Raw genomic sequence first — 18,454 nt, forward strand, 5'->3', positions numbered from 1 at the left:
ATACGTCCTGGCTTCATGAAGCTTATACTCTAGTTAACATGAGCAACAAAATAAAATAATCACACAAAATATATAGGTTCAAGCTGAAATGAGTGGCTGCACCAGAGTCTATGAGATGAGAAAGGAAGAAGGACATTTTTCACCAAGTGCAAAGACTGGAATACAAAGGAATTTGTCCTGACAAAGACAAAACAAAAACAATAACAAACAAAAAACCCAAAAGAGCAAAATGATGGTAGACTATAACAGGGCCAGATCCAAAATGCTGAGAGGTTCCCAAAAGAGCAAAATGATGGTAGGACATGATGGGGCCAGATCCAAAATGCTGACAGGTTCAAACAAAATTGGAATTGAAAATCAGAGTGCCTTCAAGAGTATCAAACAATATTATCTTGTTACTTGCTTATTTCCTTAGTAGACTGGAAGCAACACTTCACACAAAAAAGGGTTTGGATGTAATTTCGGATAAGAAGAGATGTTTCTGTAAAGTCTTTCCTGAGAAGCATATTATTTGAGAAAAACACATATTTCTGTTTTTAGTATTTCACTTTGTATAATGTCTTAATTTTTGAAGAGCTGGTATATTCCTATGATTCATTAATGAAAGTTCTATAAGATATAAAATATACAATGAGAAGATCTCCTCTTCTGTACCAGAAGAGTGCACATTCTACACACTGCATAGCACCTTTCTCACTGACGTTCTGTCTGGACACACTTCTGATTGACACGCAGAGGGCTCCCTCTGTCTGGGGATATTTCTGATGGGTACCAAGAGAGCTTCCTCTATCTTGGGTTATTTCTGATGCGTAGAGAAGGGCTGCCTCTGTCCATTATGGAAGGCTGGTGTTCACAGCAGGGATTCCGCACTTCATTTAACCAGAGTCCCCTGTGGAAGGACACTTGAGTTGTTTCCAATCTTTCCCTTTTTCATACACACGCAGGAAAATTTGTAGGATAAAGTCCAGATGTAGAATTGCTGAAGACAAAACAAAACGAAAACAGCAGATGCAATTGTAATTTTGAATATTGCCAAGCTTCTCTTCAAAATACTGTAGACATTTTCTCTCCCACCAGCAATGTAAGAGAGGGCCACGTTCCAGCTACCATAACACCACAATTAGGAATTTTTGACAATCTGATAGGTGGAAAAAGGTAGCTCACTGTAGTTTATTTTGCAGTTTCTTACTATGACAAATTAATATAAATGACATTATGTTAATGTGGTGTATAAGATCACCAAATTGTTCACTGCTTCATTTTTTACTTAAATACTAATTTGGTAGTTATCACGTAGACAAAAATAGAGTATGCTCCTTGCAGTCATGTAAACATGGTGAGAGTTCTTGCCAAAGAACAAAGCAAACGCTCCAGAGCTTATGTTGTTCAACCTTGGTAGTGGTTCAGTGTGGCAGACATACTGGCTGTCCAGCCTTCTCCCTGTGTGTTACGGACATAAATTTGGGGTGCAGGTGGCCTCATCTCCAGTTCTAGGGGTGGATCCTGATTCCCTGGGAATCGGTTCCTGGCGGTGCAGGCCAAGGCAGTGGGCACACGCCTTCACCCCACCAGAGTGACAGGCACACGCCTTCACCCCACTAGCTCAGAGTCAGCAACCTGGGCAAAGGTTGAGAATTTGGATGTCCTGTCAGAATAAATGCTTTCTCTTTCCCTTCCATGTGAATGAGGAAGCGTTGGCCCTGGAAGTGGTGGCACTGATCGTGAGAAGCCGCCCGAGGTCACTGATGCCCAGATAGAGGGGCCGAGGTCTGCACCAGCTCTGGGCTTCCCTCTTCCACAGCAATGGCCCCTATCATTTTAAGCTGTGCATTTCCTACGACCTGCAGTGGAACATCCTGTGTGCCAGGACTCGGGTTATTGATCACAACCCTGAGTCAATGAAATGTAATTGACTTTTATTAGGCATGCATTTTACCATAGTGTTCTATGGGACACAGTTTTGTTTTTTCCAATTTTAAAAGTTGGAAATGTTCTTGAATAGTTTTGATCCTAAAGCCTCAGAGAAAGTCTGTCTGTGACCCGCTCCAGAGCTGCCTCACTTTCTGACATGAGCGGTGCTCTTGGACAGCCGGCAATGAGGCCACGCTTGTGATGGACGCTGCAGTTCTCACCTGCGGCACCCTGGGCACCAGTGGCTGGCCACTGCCCTACACTCTAAAGAGGGAAACTAAACTTTGGACTGAGAATCTTATATTTAAGAAAGCCTTCAGAAATAATACATTTACATTATGCATGACCCACTTATGGCCTTACCTGTTGTCCTGCCTCATGAAAGCATCAGAGGAAACGTTCCCCATTTGCTAAGGGGCATGTCTCCATCTCGCCTGTTCAGGTCCACTTCTCCCTTCATCCTCGCTCTGTTCTGTGATTTTCCGCTCCCTTCACCGGTCTCACTTAGAATGGGTCTTTCCCAGGCCAGGCGTGGTGGCTCACACCTGTAATCCCAGCACTCTGGGAGGCCGAGGCGGGTGGATCACGAGGTCAGGAGATGGAGACCATCCCGGCCAACATAGTGAAACGCCATCTCTACTAAAACACACAAAATTAACCAGGCGTGGTGGTGGCACCTGTAGTCCCAGCTACTCAAGAGGCTGAGCAGGGGAATCGCTTGAACCCAGGAGGCGGAGGTTGCAGCGAGCCGAGATCGTGCCACTGCACTCCAGCCTGGGCAACAGAGCGAGACTCCGTCTCAAAAAAAAAGGAAAAAATAGAATGGGTCTTTCCCTTTGCTCATGTGAGAGGATTTTCAACATTCTGGCCGGCAGCATCCCAGAGCTCAGGTGTAGGGAATTTCCCGACTGCACGGAGGCTCCGCCGGCCCCATGTGGTCAGGGCAATCCTCTCTTTGAATGTCCTTTCCACAAGATGTCTGTGAGGCCACCTGTCACCTGGGAGGACTTCCCTTTGTCCAGGCAGAGGTGGTGGCCACACCATCACGGCTTCCCAGTGCGCCGTGAGCCCCACCCCAACTCTCCCACCTGCTTCCCACCCGTTGTATGCACGCGTGTTCATTAATCACAGCAGGCCAAGCTTCTTTCAGGAGAACATTTCTTCCTTTTCCAAGGCAATCCCACAAACTAACAATAACTGTTGAGAGCAATTCTTCAATGAGGAATGTCCGTGTGTGTGTGTGTCTGTGTGTGTGTGTGTGTGTGTGTGTTTGAGAGAAAGAGAGAGAGAGAGAATGAAAATGAAAACAGGCTGGGCGCAGTGGCTCACACCTGTAATCCCAGCACTTTGGGAGGCCGAGGCGGGTGGATCACAAGGTCAGGAGGTCGAGACCATCCTGGCTAATACAGTGAAACCTCGTCTCTACTAAAAATACAAAAAATTAGCCGGGCGTGGTGGCGGTGCCTGTAGTCCCAGCTACTCGGGAGGCTGAGGCAGGAGAATGGCGTGAACCCGGGAGGTGGAGCTTGCAGTGAGCCGAGATCATGCCACTGCACTCCAGCCTGGGCGACAGAGTGAGACTCCTTCTCAAAAAAAAAAAAAAAGAAAAAAAGAAAATGAAAACGACCATTTCTGATTGATACCTGTAACGCTTATGCACTCCAGCTTCACTGCCTCTCTGGTCCCTGGGTTTCCTCATCTTTAGATGCTGTGTTACTTTCCTCTGGATTCTGTAACAAATTACCACAACCCACCAGGGTGGCTGAATAGCCCAGATTTCTCCCCGTGGCTCTGGAGGCTGTAACGCTGGAACCACGGTGTTGGCAGAACTCGGCTCCCGTCGAGGCCTTAGGGAGGACCCTGCCTTGCCTCTTCCTCGTTCCTTGGCTGCCTCCTTCTCCACATGGGCCTCTCCCATGTTTCTTCTCCCTTTCTTTTAAGGAAACTAGTAATATTGGTTAAGAACCCAAACTGCTGTATATGGTATGTACTATACGTGGCACACAGTACATAGCTTACTGTCATTTTCCATTTAATTCTAACTTTCAGAGAAGAGACTATATTCAAAATGCCTCCTATAGTAATGGGTACAAATAGTATTTAACAAACTAGTTCCCTCTGTTTTGCCTTTGGGTATCAGGCAATTGTCTTACAAATGTAACAGTGTATGGTGGACTCACTGATGGAGAGACTTGTTCGTGTATGTGTTTGTCTTACCTCATCTACGCAGAGGTGTCAACATGTATCTTATATGTACGGATGCAGCCTTTCTGCTGCACCCAGCACTCCCCAGGAAATATGAGCACGCTTTGTAACCACCGGTAACTTTCAAAGGACAATGCTGTGCACAGGGGGAGATTTTCACATGGTGTGATGACTGTGTGGGTCCCTTCAATGCTCAGACACTGTCAAAACGGCAGTCAGAATGGCTCCCGTGAGCTTGGTCGGGAAGGCACCTTTACAAACAACACAGACTAGAAAACCTTTGTCATCCCACGGAAAACACTATCAAACACAACACAGATGTGTGGGTTTTGGGGCTTGGAGGGTTTTTCTACAAGTTTCTGCTGCCACCAACTGAAATAATTATCTTCACTATTAGAACGAGAAAGCAGTAAAGAAAGAATCAAGACAAAAAGTGACTTCCTCAGAAATATTTATATACTTGAGCAAATTAATATTTGATTTGGGTGAATCTGAATGTATTTCTCAGGTAATTGCTTCATTAAAAATAAAACTGTGGGCTGGGCGTGGTGGCTCACGCCTGTAATCCCAGCACTTTGTGAGGCCGAGGCAGGTGGATCATGAGGTCAGGAGATCCAGACCATCCTGGCCAATATGGTGAAACCCCGTCTCTACTAAAATACAAAAAATTAGCCAGGCGTGGTGGTGTGTGCCTGTAATCCCAGCTACTTGGGAGACAGGAGAATCGCTTGAACCCAGGAGGCAGAGGTAGCAGCGAACCGAGATCGCACCACTGCACTCCAGCCTGGCGACAGAGTGAGATTCTATCTCAAAAATAAATAAATAAATAAATAAATAAATAAGCTGTTTCGCAAAAACAGAAAACCAAATGCCGCATGTTCTCACTTCTAAGTGGGAGCTGAACGTTGGGTACTCAAGGACATCAAGACGGGAACGTCCTCTCACCTCCAGCAGCTTCCAGCCCAGCACTAGGGATTCTAAAAGAGGAGAGAAAGGGAGGGGCCGAAGGCTGAAAAGCTACCTATTGCGTGTTATGTTCTCTGCCTGGGCAATGGGATCAGTAGAAGGTCAAACCTCAGTGTTACACAATGCAATGAACCTGCACGTGCACACCTAGAATCTAAAATAAAAATTAAATAAATAAATAGAAAAAATAAAGGCATTACAAATAATTTTTCAGCAATATATATATATTTCATCGTGTTTGTTATTTGGCAAGAAAAATCAAGATAGGTCTATTTTTCAGATTTGAAAGTTAGTTTTTCTTTATTCAGATTCCATTTTATAAATGAGTAGTTTGTGATGTGATGGGCAGCCTTTAATATTTTAACTGACAATCAGTAGATGGATTTATCAGCATGTTTATGGCTGTGCTGGTGTCTGTAAAAATAGTATACAGCTAATTTTTTTTTTTTTTTTGAGACAGAGTCTCACTCTGTCACCCAGGCTGGAGTGCAGTGGCACAATCTAGGCTCACTGCAACCTTCACCTCCCGGGTTCAAGTGATTCTCCTGCCTCAGCTTCTCGAGTAGCTGGGATTACAGGTGCGTGCCACCAGGCCCAGCTAATTATTTTTTTGTATTTTTAGTAGAGACGGGGTTTCACCGTGTTAGCCAGGATGGTCGGCTGCTGGTGTTGCTTCAGTATACAGCTAAATTAAAGGCTTAGATTCTCAGTTTGCTCATTCTAATTTAGCTGAATTCTGAGTATTATACATTTGTATCTGAGGTTCCAGGCTTCTCCCTCCTCCTTCTCGGGGTATTAAAACTCATGTTGCCAGGTGCAGTGGTGCATGACTGTAGTCCCAGCTACTCAAGAAGCTGAAGTAGGAGGATGGCTAGGGCCAGGAGTTTGAGACCAGCCTAGGCAACATCGTGAGACCCCATCTCAAAACAACAACCAAAAAAAAAAAAAAAAATTAAAAAACACCTCATGTGAAGAGAGTTCTCTCTGCTACCGTTGAAGATCAGAATAACGTAAGTTTAAAGTTGCTCTGGTATCCAGTGAAATCTACTCCTTCGATTTTTTTGCATTGACCAAAGTGCTAATGGTAAGGAAGTAACGAGACCAATGGAAGATGCTATTTGGCACATTAATTACTGGGGACTCATAGGCTGTTAGAGGTGAAAGAGACTTTAGCAATCATGCTATAGAAATGAAGCTCCGGGTGGGGATGTGACCTCTCCCAGCTCACACGGCCTGTTAGGGCGGACGCTGAGCCCAGGAAATGCAGGTCTTCTGTGCCTCAGTTCTTCAGGGGCCAATTTAAATGAGAAGGGAAGTTGGGTAGCAGAGTTCATGGAATAGCAGTTCCTCTGTCAGGCCTGTGTTTCTCTTTGCTGCTACTAACATATGAGAAAGAAACATGTTTCTGAGATGCCACAGTTATCACTTAAAGGCACTTTTCATTGTATTGCTGTCAGTCTGTGCTCACTGCTGACAGCAATGGCAGGCTGCCATCCTTGGAGTAAGGACCTGTGGTTCTACTTCCTGCTTCCTCTGAACCCCAGCAGCTGCCAGCACAGCATCTAGGAATAGTGGATGTGGACATAATTAGGAGTTTCTTGAGCAGCCTTGTTAACAGCCCCACAGAGGGCATGATCAGAAGAACGTCACTCATATCATTATCATTTAATTCTATCTGAAAAGAGTTAAAATGAACATTCTGGAGTTAAGTGAACAGCTTGTTAAATGAATAACATAGACATAAAATCCAGTGGGTCCAACGAGCAGTGATTAGTTAATAATAATAATATCATCTTGATGAGCAAGAATAGGAAATAGAATACAGATAAGACTATCGCCATATTCACGTCTTTTGGGATCCTGCTATGTGCTGTGCAGCATGCAGTGGGCTTTCCTTCTCACCAGCACTGTGCAAATAGGATATTATTATTATTCCCTTTATAACATAATCCATGTGTTTTACAGGTGGAAAAGAAAGACAAGACAAACCTGCTGGTAAATATTTTCAACCCAATTCTCCATTTCGCCACTAGATGGCACTTTTATACCGCTCTTTGTTCCATTTTAAAATCACAGCAGATGGGCAGAGTGCACTTAATTTATGGTAAGTTTAAACAAATCCTATGTATATATAATATCTGGGAACATTAAATCAAATAAACGGCTTGCATTCAAATATGCTTTCCTTTTCAAATATAACACTTGTAAATATCTGGTCCCCGGACAGCAGGTTCGCCTTTCCACCAGATGCTCCAGGACGGCTCTGGGCCCTTGCTCCTGCAGTGACCGCCCAGCCTGAGCCCCGGGGCCAGGTCCACGGTGCCCGCGCTAGCTGTGTTCTGCTGGGGCCCGGCTCAGGGCTGCTTCGGCCCTCGGCGGCTTCCTCTGCGCTGCTGCTGCCCTCCCCACACCCCTACCCCAGCTCCCTCAGCTCCTTCACCTCTTCCCTGATGAACTGGGGAAGAGTATCCCCAACCTTGATCCCGCAATGTATTGTTAAGGCTGTGTTGTATTTTTAAAACAAACAAATATAAACATTTGAATGCTGAAGGCTTAGTGATAACAAAAATAAATAAATAAATCTACCCATCCCCCCACATCACATCACAACACACGCACATATAAAACATACATTCACACACGAAACACACACATAAAACACATTCACACACATGAAACACAAAACAACACACAAAACATGCACACAACACACAAGATACACACAAAGCACACATGAAACATACACACGAAATGTACACAACACACGAAATACAAAACACACATGAACACACACATGAAACACGCACACAACACAAAATACACACATGAACACACATACATATGAAACGCAAACACACATGAACTGCACACATAAAGCACACATGAAAGATACATGAAACACGCACACAACACACAAAATACATACATAAAACACATGAAACACATACACATGAAACACGCACACAAAACACACACATGAAATACACACATAGAACACACGTGAAAGACACAGGAAACACACACACACATACACATATGGAACGCACACACACATCGGGAAGCGGCGATGGACACGCTCACTCCAAGACCCCAGCTCCCCGCGGAGGCCTCCCGGGCCGGTGTTCGCTGCCAGCCAAACCTAAGCCCGCTCCCCGCGGGGCCCGCGGGGCACCCCCAGGTTCTGTGCAGCTGAAGCTTGTACCATTTTGTGACTGAGACACAGGAAGCCTCCCAGGGACAAACTTCGGTCAGCATTTGGCCGTCCCCTTCCTGTGCACAGAGAGCAAGCCTGAGGCACGAATCAGCCCTGCCTCGGGGACAGTGTCTCATCAACGGGTCAGCTGGTTAGGGACTCGGAAAGAGACCGGGACACGGGTGAGCACAAAGCGTGGGCAACGGAGCCGAGCGGCGCCAAGTCGCCCCGGCGTCCACCTGCGTCCACCAGAGGGCGCAGGGCCCCCGCGAGCGGAACCTCGGACCGCAGCCTCCGGAGGGCTGGGCGGTGCTTGAAGCTTAAACGCACTCCCTTCTCAGTCCCACTTTTGCCCTCTCTTCACCTTGGAGCCCCCAAGTTTCCAAACGATACTGGAATCCAGTCTCAGCCTGAGCACCCTATAGCAAAGTTAGGATTCAGCCCCACTAACTGGAGGTAACTGGATCATGTGGGAGGCCCAGGTGTGCAGAGCCCCTACAAAGTTACAGCGTCTCCACCCGGGCGTGGAGATCTGGGCCACCCCAGCCCTGCTGGGCATCGCAGGAATGGGCTTCCAGTGGCTCCCCGGTGTGGCCATTACACCATCAAACGAAAACCACCTCCCATGGAATAAATATATATATATAGAACAGAACAAAACAGACCCCTTCTGAAAGTGAGCTCAGATGACTCCCTTCTGCTAAGAGGTGCCTGCTGGGCAGGTATTTCTGTGGGTGCCACATACTTTTGGGGAAAATAAGCCCTTAGCAATTCATGTTTTTATTCACGAATAAGCCATTAAACTGTTTATTGAAGGAAGAGGGTATGGTCTCTATTAGAAAATACAGAACAAACATTTACACAAAAGTATTATTTTGGAATGAATTTCAGTTCAAGAGCTCCCTTTTAAAGTCACCCTAAGCATACCAGTTGCTACACAGGGCAAGATTCAAAAATGCAAATATCAAAAATACTCAAAACTCTCCGAAACAAACCAGTGAAATTCATTGTCCTACTCATTATCCAATTTATCCAACAGTAATCATTACGATTTATTTCCAGGCCTGTAACTGCCTATTTTCATGGCCTGTAGAGAAGGGAGTATAGGGTGCAGGCCGGAGTGTCTGAAGGCACAGAAGTCTCTGCCTGGGCATTAACAAAATGAGTGGAAAAAGCAGACAATTGCATATGCGGGCATTGGTATCTTTTATCTGCACATTAGACTTAGTTTTATGAGTAACAAAATTGAGTTGAGATTCTTAACTGATGTTCAGATTCACTGCCAGCACTCCCCATGCATACCAGGAAACACCCTGTGTTCCAGTGGGCAGACCCATGCAAGCCCACCCCCAAAGCCTGGGCGTGCAGAGAGGCCAAGGAAAGAGGCTGACAAATCCAGACTCTCAGAAAGGAGCATTGAATAGGGACTTATCCCACAGCTGCCCTCCAGAAAGCTAGTTTTCTTTCTTTTCTTTTCCTTCCTTCCTTCCTTCCTTCCTTCCTTCCTTCCTTTCTTTCTTTTTTGATATGGAGTCTTGCTCTGTCGCCAGGCTGGAGTGCAGTGACTCGATCTCAGCTCACTGCAACCTCCGCCTCCTGGGTTCAAGTGATTTGCACCAGCCTCCCAAGTAGCTGGGACTATAGGCGCCCACCACCATGCCCAGGTAATTTTTGTATTTTTAGTAGAGACGGGGTTTCGCCATGTTGACCAGGATGGTCTCAATCTCTTGACCTCGTGATCCACCTACCTCAGCCTCCCAAAGTGCTAGGACTACAGGCACGAGTCACCGCACCCGGCCCAGAAAGCATTCTTTCTATAGCAAGCCTTTATAAGACTGGTGCACCAGACCCTCTCACAAAACTGCTGACCAGTGAGGAGGTTGAATAAGCATCTTTTTAGGGGTCATCTATGCCCCAGGCATTGTCTGTTTGTAGGGGTTGTCTATGCCACAGGCATTGTTTCTGAGGAACTAATTGGTGTGCTGGGGTCCGACAGTCACTTCAAGATGGCCTTGCTCTTGCCGTGCACTGATCTCGCCACTCAGAAAATGCTCAAAGGCCACTTTCTGGTGCACACAGGAAAGGTCTCTTCTCTTCAGCTGAATCGAAACATTTGAAATTGGCTGTGTTTGTTTTCAAATCTGTTCAGATCAATTTAACAATTATTATAAAGAAGTAATTTACTTATAATTACATAAGCCCCAACCTGAAAGAATTCCCAATAACCAAAGCTGGAATAACTTGAGTGACAGAATGAATAATCTAGCATTGGATTACATCTTAAAGTAAAAACTATCCATGAGTTCACACTGATACAAAATGATTGAATGAATAAAATAATGAGAGAGAAGAGAGAAATCTCCCATATAGGATTCCAAATAAGTTGCACCATTACTCCTCTCTTAAGGGTGTGGAGCTTAACCCTCTATCCCTTGCTTAGGGAATTGCTTCCAAAGAGTAGAGCATGGGTACAGAGGAGAAACAGGCTAGTTGATGAGTTAACGTCGTCAGCGATAAGTCATCTTGATAGCGTGCACTGTTTAACAAACAGATTTATTGATATATAATTCACATATACCCAAACTTCCATTTAAAATGATGATTCGGTGATTTTCAGTATATTCTCAGAGTAGTGTGATCATTAATCTAATTTTCTATCATCTTCATCACTCCCCCAAAGAAACCTCATACCTATGAACAGTCATTTACCCATCCATCCCAGCCCCACTACTCTACTTTTGGTCTCTGTAGATTTGCCTCTTCTGAACATTTTATGTAAATGCAATCATACAACATGGGGTCTTTTGTGACCTGTTTCTTTCACTTTCACCTTGTTTTCAAGGAGGAACCATGTTCTAAAGCCTGTACTTCATTCCTTTTTATTGCCATATAATAAAAAGGAATTGCCGTTGTATAATTATACACATTTTATTTATCCATTCATTGCTGGAAATGTGGGTTTTCTCACTTTTTGGCCATCATGAGTGATGCTGCTATAAATATTCATGTGTGAGTTTTTGTGTGGACACATGTTTATCTTTCTGTTGAGCGTGTACCCAGGAGCAGAATTTCTGGGTCATATGGGAACACTATGTTTCATATTTTGAAGAATGATGTTTTTGAAAGCAGCTACACCATTTTACATTCCCACCAGCAATGTCTGAAGCCTCCAATGTCACCGCATCCTGGCTAACATTGATTAGTCTGTCTTTTTGATTCTAAGGCCGCCTTAGTGGGTGTGAAGTGGTATCCTATTGTAGTTTTGATTTGCATTTCCCCAATGATGAATGATGTTGAGAACATCTTTATGTGTTTATCAGCCATTAGTATATCTTCTTTGGAGAAATATTTATTTACTTATTTTCTCCATTTTTAATTGGGGTATTTGCTTTTTATTACAAAGTTGTGAGTTCTTTACATATTCTGGATACTAGTCCTTGTCAGATACATGATTTGCAAATATTTTGTGCCATGCTATGGGTTATCTTTTCACTTTCTTGATGGTATTTTGTGAAATACAGAAGTGTTTATTTTTGATGATGTCCAGTATATCTTTTTTTTTCTTTTATTGATTATAATCTTGAAGTTGTGTCTAAGGAACCATTGCCTAATCCAAGGGCACAAAGATTTATTCCTGTGATTTCATCTAGGAGTTTTATAGATTTAGCAGTTACATTTAGGTGCGTGACCCACTTTGAGTTAATTTTTGTGTGTGATGTGATACATTGGAGTCCAAATCCAACTTTTCCATGTGAATTCCAGTTGTCCCAGCACTGCGACCCTTGTCAAAACTCAATTGACCATAAATGTGAGGGTTTGTATCTGGACTCTCAATGTTATTTCATTGATCTATATGTCTGTCACTGTGCCAGCTCCACGCAATGTTGACTGCTGGAGCTTTGCACTAAATTTTGAAATTGGGCAACATGAGCCTCCAAATTAATTCTTCTTTTTTAAAATATTATTTTGGCTATTTTGAGTCCCTTGCATTTCTACAAGAATTTTTGGATCAGCTAGTCTACTTTTGCAATAAAAGACAGCTGAGATTTTGATAAAGATCCATTTGTGGAGTGTAGGCATCTTAACAATATTAAGTCTCCTGATCCATGAATGTAGAATATCTTTCTATTTATTTAGATTTTTAATTTGTTTCATATCTTTAGCATATAAATTTTGTACTTCTTTTGTTAAATGCATGCCTAGACATTTTATTTTTATGCTATTAAAATGCATTTTTTCCTTAATTTTCATTTTTGTATTATTGATTGCTAGTGTATATAAACAAAATTATTTTTGTATATTGACCTTGTATGCTGCCTCATGCTGAAGTGGTTTGTTAGCTGTAGTGGTTTTTCTTTGGATTCCTTAGGATTTGTTTATATATATGATCATGTCATCTGAAAATGGAGATCATTTTAACTGTTCCCTTTTTTTCGTTTATAATTGCCCTGGCTATAACATCTAGCACAATGTTGAATAGAAGTGGCTAGAGTAGGCATTATTGTTTCGTTCTTGATATTAGGGAGAAAGCATTAGCCTTGCTCCAGTAAGTATGATGTTAGTTGTGGATTTTTCATAGATGCTTCTAACCAAGCTGTGAAAGTTTCCTCCTATGTCCGGTTTGCTAAAATTTTAATCAAGTTGAGGAAGTTTCCTCGTATGTATAGTTTGTTAAGCATTTTTATCATGAAAAGGTTTTAGATTTTGTAAATTCCTTTCTTCCATCTATTGAGATGACGGCCGTGATTTGTGCTGTGTTCTGTGAATATGATGCATTACACTGATAGGTTCTTGGATGTTAAACTGACTTTACATCACTGTAATACATTCCACTTGGTCATAGTGTCTGATCTTTTAATATGTGATGGAATTAAGGTTGCTAATAATTTGTCGAGGATTTTTTTAGGCTATAAGGATTATCACTGTGTGTTTTTTTTCTTGCGACGTCTTTGGTTTTAGTGTTAGGGTGACACTAGCTTTACAGCATGAGTGGGGAAGTGTGCTCTTCTGTTGTATGCTTTGGAAGAGTTTCTGAACAATCAGTATTCATTCTTTCAATGTTTTGTAGAATTCACAGTGAACCCCTCTGGGCCTGGGATTTTCTCTGTTAAAGTCTTAAAATTCACAATTCAAGCATATCCATTTCTTCTTGAGTCAGTGTCAGTAGTTTGGGTTTTTCTGGGAATTTGTCCATTTCATCTGAGTAATTTGTGGCATGCACAGTTGTTCATAGTATTCAACTATAATCTTTTATAATTGTTCATAGTATTCCATTATAATATTTTTTATTTCCATAAGGTCAATGCTGATGTCCTCTCTTCCATTCTGGATTTTATTAATTTGATTGTTCTCTCCCTCTTTCTCCTGGTGAGTGTCACTAAAGGTTTGTCGATTTTATTAATCTTTTCAAATAATTCACATATGTTTTTACTGATTTTCTATTTACTCTTTCCTTTATGTCTACTGTAATCTCGTTTCCCTTTTAATGAACTTTTTTGACTATGCAACGACCAGTTCCAGTGGGTATAACAGACAGGGGAGCCCTGCCACAGTGATGCCCAGGACCCAGTTCCAGTGGGCATGACAGACGGGGGAGCCCTGCCACAGTGTTGCCCAGGACCCAGTTCCGGTGGGTATGACAGACAGGGGAGCCCTGCCACGGTGTTGCCCAGGGCCCAGTTCTGGTGGGTATATGACAGGGGAGCCCTGCCACGGTGTTGCCCAGGGCCCAGTTCTGGTGGGTATATGACAGACAGGGGAGCCCTGCCACGGTGTTGCCCAGGACCCAGTTCTGGTGGGTATATGACAGACAGGGGAGCCCTGCCACGGTGTTGCCCAGGACCCAGTTCCAGTGGGTATATGACAGGGGAGCCCTGCCACGGTGTTGCCCAGGGCCCAGTTCTGGTGGGTATATGACAGACAGGGGAGCCCTGCCACAGTGTTGCCCAGGGCCCAGTTCCGGTGGGTATGACAGACAGGGGAGCCCTGCCACAGTGTTGCCCAGGGCTTTGCAGATGGTTTGGAATTTCCCTCTCAGCGCACTTGAACACCTTTATGGAGGTCTGTTCTGTGGCATAATTCAGATTCTGGAGCCACGGTGGAAGAGATTTCCCCAGATTTGTATTCACATTGCTGAATCTCAGTCCCCCCATCTCTCGCTGGAAATAGAATACGAAGTCCCTTTGTGATACTAACAGTATATGGGCACTTACACTTTTGAAATTAGGCAACGTGAGTTCTCCAACTTAATTCTTTTTTTCCATATAATTTTGGCTATTCTTATTCTTATTTTACAGATGGGAAGACTGAGGCACATAGAGGTTAAGAATTAGAGGAGAAGCGAGTAAAAGGTAGGCTAGAAAATCAAATCCATAGCATCTGCTCCTGAATCTACCCTTTTCCCCACCACCTGAGTAATCAGCTAATAATGGCTTCTGAACAAAATCTGGCCTGCTGTCTGTCTTCGCAAATAAAGTTTTATTGGAACACAGCCGTAACCATTCATTGACACATCATGTATGGTTGCTTTTGCTCTATAACAACAGAGTTGAGTAATTGAAGGGGAGATCCTGTGGCTCACAAAGCCTAAAATATTTACTAACTGGTGCTTTCCCAGAAAAGTGTGCTGATCCCAGCACTGCGCTATACTGACTGTCATTATAATCATACATGCCTCAAGGCCATTTTGAAAACAAATAATGCAACTGATTATGCCTAGAAGAGTGTCTAGCACACACCTAGACATGTGAGTGTATGTGTATATATTTTTATATATATATGTAGATATAGATATAGATATAGATATAGATATAGATATAGATATAGATATAGATGTGTGTGTGTTGGTGTGTGGGTGTGTGTGTGTATCAACGTCCTTTTTTCTGACAGTCTGCTTATCAGTAATTAATTGTGTCCTAAATTATTTCTCTATTTTGGTTTTAGAGATTAGGTCACACCCGCTAGTCCTCTTTCCTTTCTCATTTTGGGTCTCATTTGAGCCCCATTCAGCTCTTTTCCATCACTAACATACAAGAAACGTCTGCCGAGGTTGTGAAGGATGAGGTCCTGATTCACACTTGAAGGAGAAGAAAGGAAAGGCTGATTTCCAGAGTGAGACTCTGGTTTTTGGCAGAGCCAGTGACCTGACCAGAATGAAATGACAATGTGAATTTTCATTCCAACAAAGAAGAAAGAAATCCAATTTAAAACTAGCTTTGACTAGATTTTGCTGCAAAATAGAAGATGATATTGAGCTAAATAATTCAAATTCTTATTCAGAACATAGAGAATGTGGGGGCATTCACTCTCTACTGTCAAGAGCCTGGTAATGCGATTTCAGCTGCTCCATGCTCCCCTTGCTTCCAGCCTCCCATGTGGCCAGCCTGGAAAACTGCCACCACCTCCACATCCTACCAGATCTCATCTGCTAGAGCACCGGCGGCAGGGATCTGCTCCCCAGCACATCAGTTTCGGTCCATCAGAAACAGAACACTAGAGAAGACTCTCAATATTGCTCATGTTAGAATAAAGCCAGCTTCTTTTCTATTAAAAAAAAATGGTTGTCCAACTTGCGTGAGGTTTGTCAGCGATGCAGAGGAGGAGCTTCTGTTGTTGGAGGGGTAATACCTTTCTGTTTGTTTTTCCTCATGGAATTTTCTCCAGCTCTCCCATTTAACACTGCGTGTCCCGCCCCAGCCTGGCCATATGCAATGCTTTGGTGCTCCAGGGTTGCCGGTGGTCCTGCAGGGTCTGCAGTCACACAGGTCTCGCTCCCGGAGGCAGAGTCCTTGTGGGTCTCAGCCATGTTCTTGGTCAAATGCAGAAGTGAAAACAGAGCATTTCAATATTTATTGAATTACCCTATTTGCTAGCCTGCCCTTTCATTTTCAATTTGTTTTTACACATATTTGATACCTATTATGGGTAGGGTACACAGCTAGGTTCCAAGAGGAAAACAATACGGAAAAAGCATTCTGGTTCCTGATAAGTAGTATTCTCTATTGAGAAAGTGGAATGAGGACAGAAAGAAATTCACAAATAATTGTAGTGCAAGCAGAATCACGTTGTTCCCAACTCTGTCCACAGAAGGGTTGCTGGGCTTCTCAAGGGCCTCTAGCTGGGGTGTCGGATGTTACTAGAATAGACATGCACCATTCTTTGATTCATTCATTCACTCACTCCCCACCTCACCTGCTTCTTATGCTCCACCCAGCCAAGTCAAATCTCCTTCTGTCTCTCAAAAGTGTCACACTGCTTCAGTCTCTGGGGCACAGCGTTTGTCATTGCTTCTGCCTGCCCCTTAACAACCATATCCACCTGCTTGTATTTTTTAACTGAGTCATCAGTCACCTCCTCCATGAAGCCATCGCAAGCTTTCTCAGGATGACGCCCCTCTTCCATGCCGCATTGTTGCCTGGTCCGTGCCTCTGTGTAGAACTTGCCACATTGCATTATGGCCAGAGGCTTGTGTGTGTCCCCACTAACCCTAAGCTCATTGCTCTACCTACTCCCTGCACTTAACACAGTGTTTGGCTCCCTATAAATGCTGAATAAAGGTTTGCTGATTATTGCATACAAGAATGTATTCAAAAATCTGCAGCATCAGATATTAATGCAACCAAAACAATAAGATCTTGGCTATTTTGCAGAGTCCATAGCTCTGAGAGCCAAGGGGAAAGCAACATACATTGAATTCCTGTGTATTCTATTTGCTTAATGTATTGAGGCAGGTGGGTACATGTTCCAGAGAATAATGGGGGTATAAAATTGGACATACCCTCAGCCAGCCCGTAGGAAGCTATCAGCCAGGCAGTTCCGTAAGATGAAACCACCTCTTGGACAAATGTATATGGCCTTTGATTTAGAGGCTTCTAGAAATTCATTTGGCACTCCATAGACTAGACATTAGCACCAACTCCCAACACTTTATCTTATCTCAGACAATATTGCTTTAATTACTTCTAGAGTGGCGTTTTCCAGTAGAAGTTTCTGCAGTTATGGAAATATTATTTAATTGTGCTGTCCAGTGTCACTAGCCTCATGTGGCAGTTGAATACTTGTAAAGCGACTACTGCAACCAAGGAACTGAATTTGCTTTAATGAAATTTAAATTTAAATGGCCTCCCGTGTCTAGTGGCTATCGTGTGAATGGCCTCCCGTATCTAGCAGCTATCGTATGAATGGCCTCCCGTGTCTAGCGGCTATCATGTTGTGCAGCACAGCTCTAGAGGCTTGGGCATATTATACCATCCTATCTATGTACACTAAACTTCGTGACTGTGGATGCTTGTGATGTAATAAGCTGGGCCCTGCAAGTTAAAATGATCTTTGACATGGAGGTAGCGTGTGATTAAGTGCACTGATGGTAGCTAGGGCTGCATTCAAACTTTTAGAGGCACTGAAACCCTCATGGTGCCAGTCCTTTGACCACTCCGTGCCCCTATGCTGTATGGAATTAAATAGATTTTTTAAATTTTATACACACACACACACACACACACACACGTTTAACAACAGCCTATAAAGTATAACAAAATCCAATAAAGTTTTAGTTTTTCCTGTGTTTTAGCTTTTTCCTCTTCAATGCATTTTTAAATTATCAAATATAAAATTCTTTAAGAGGCGAAGTGTTCCGGCTTTGCTAGTGCTCAAATCACCTGTGCCTGCCAGGCTAGACTGGCACTCTGGCACTGATACTGCTCAAGGCAGAGCAGAGAGCTGTGGAGTGAGGTTCACCAGACCGGGAAAGACTTCATCTCAAAATGCCTCCGGGGCCAGGGGTGGGGCGAGGAAAGAAGTTATAGAAAGCTAAGGTTCTGATTAAAATGAAAGTGGTTTCTAGAGAGGCTAATACAAACATCCATTTATCATCTCTCAAACCCACAAAACTCCAAGGAACCATAGCTGTTCTCTCAAGTGGATTTCTTGTCTGCCAAAACTGCTTTTGGACAAACTTTACATGGAAGCCTGCCATAGAAATGAGAGGAAGGCAGGCTGCTGGGGAGGGCTGGAAGGAAGATTCAGCTTCATGCATTTACCTGGAAACAGAGGCCCTCTGAGGAGCCCCTGGGCACTTAGGAAATAAATTTCAAACCAGTGAAGTTCACTACTTGTAGGAAAACAAATTCAGAAAGTACCCTGAGTCAGCTATGGCAGGGCTTGGCTAAAAATGAGGTACTT

The sequence above is a fragment of the Pongo abelii genome, chromosome 3 (genome assembly GCF_028885655.2).
Source record: "Pongo abelii isolate AG06213 chromosome 3, NHGRI_mPonAbe1-v2.0_pri, whole genome shotgun sequence".
In the NCBI taxonomy this organism is placed as follows: domain Eukaryota; kingdom Metazoa; phylum Chordata; class Mammalia; order Primates; family Hominidae; genus Pongo; species Pongo abelii.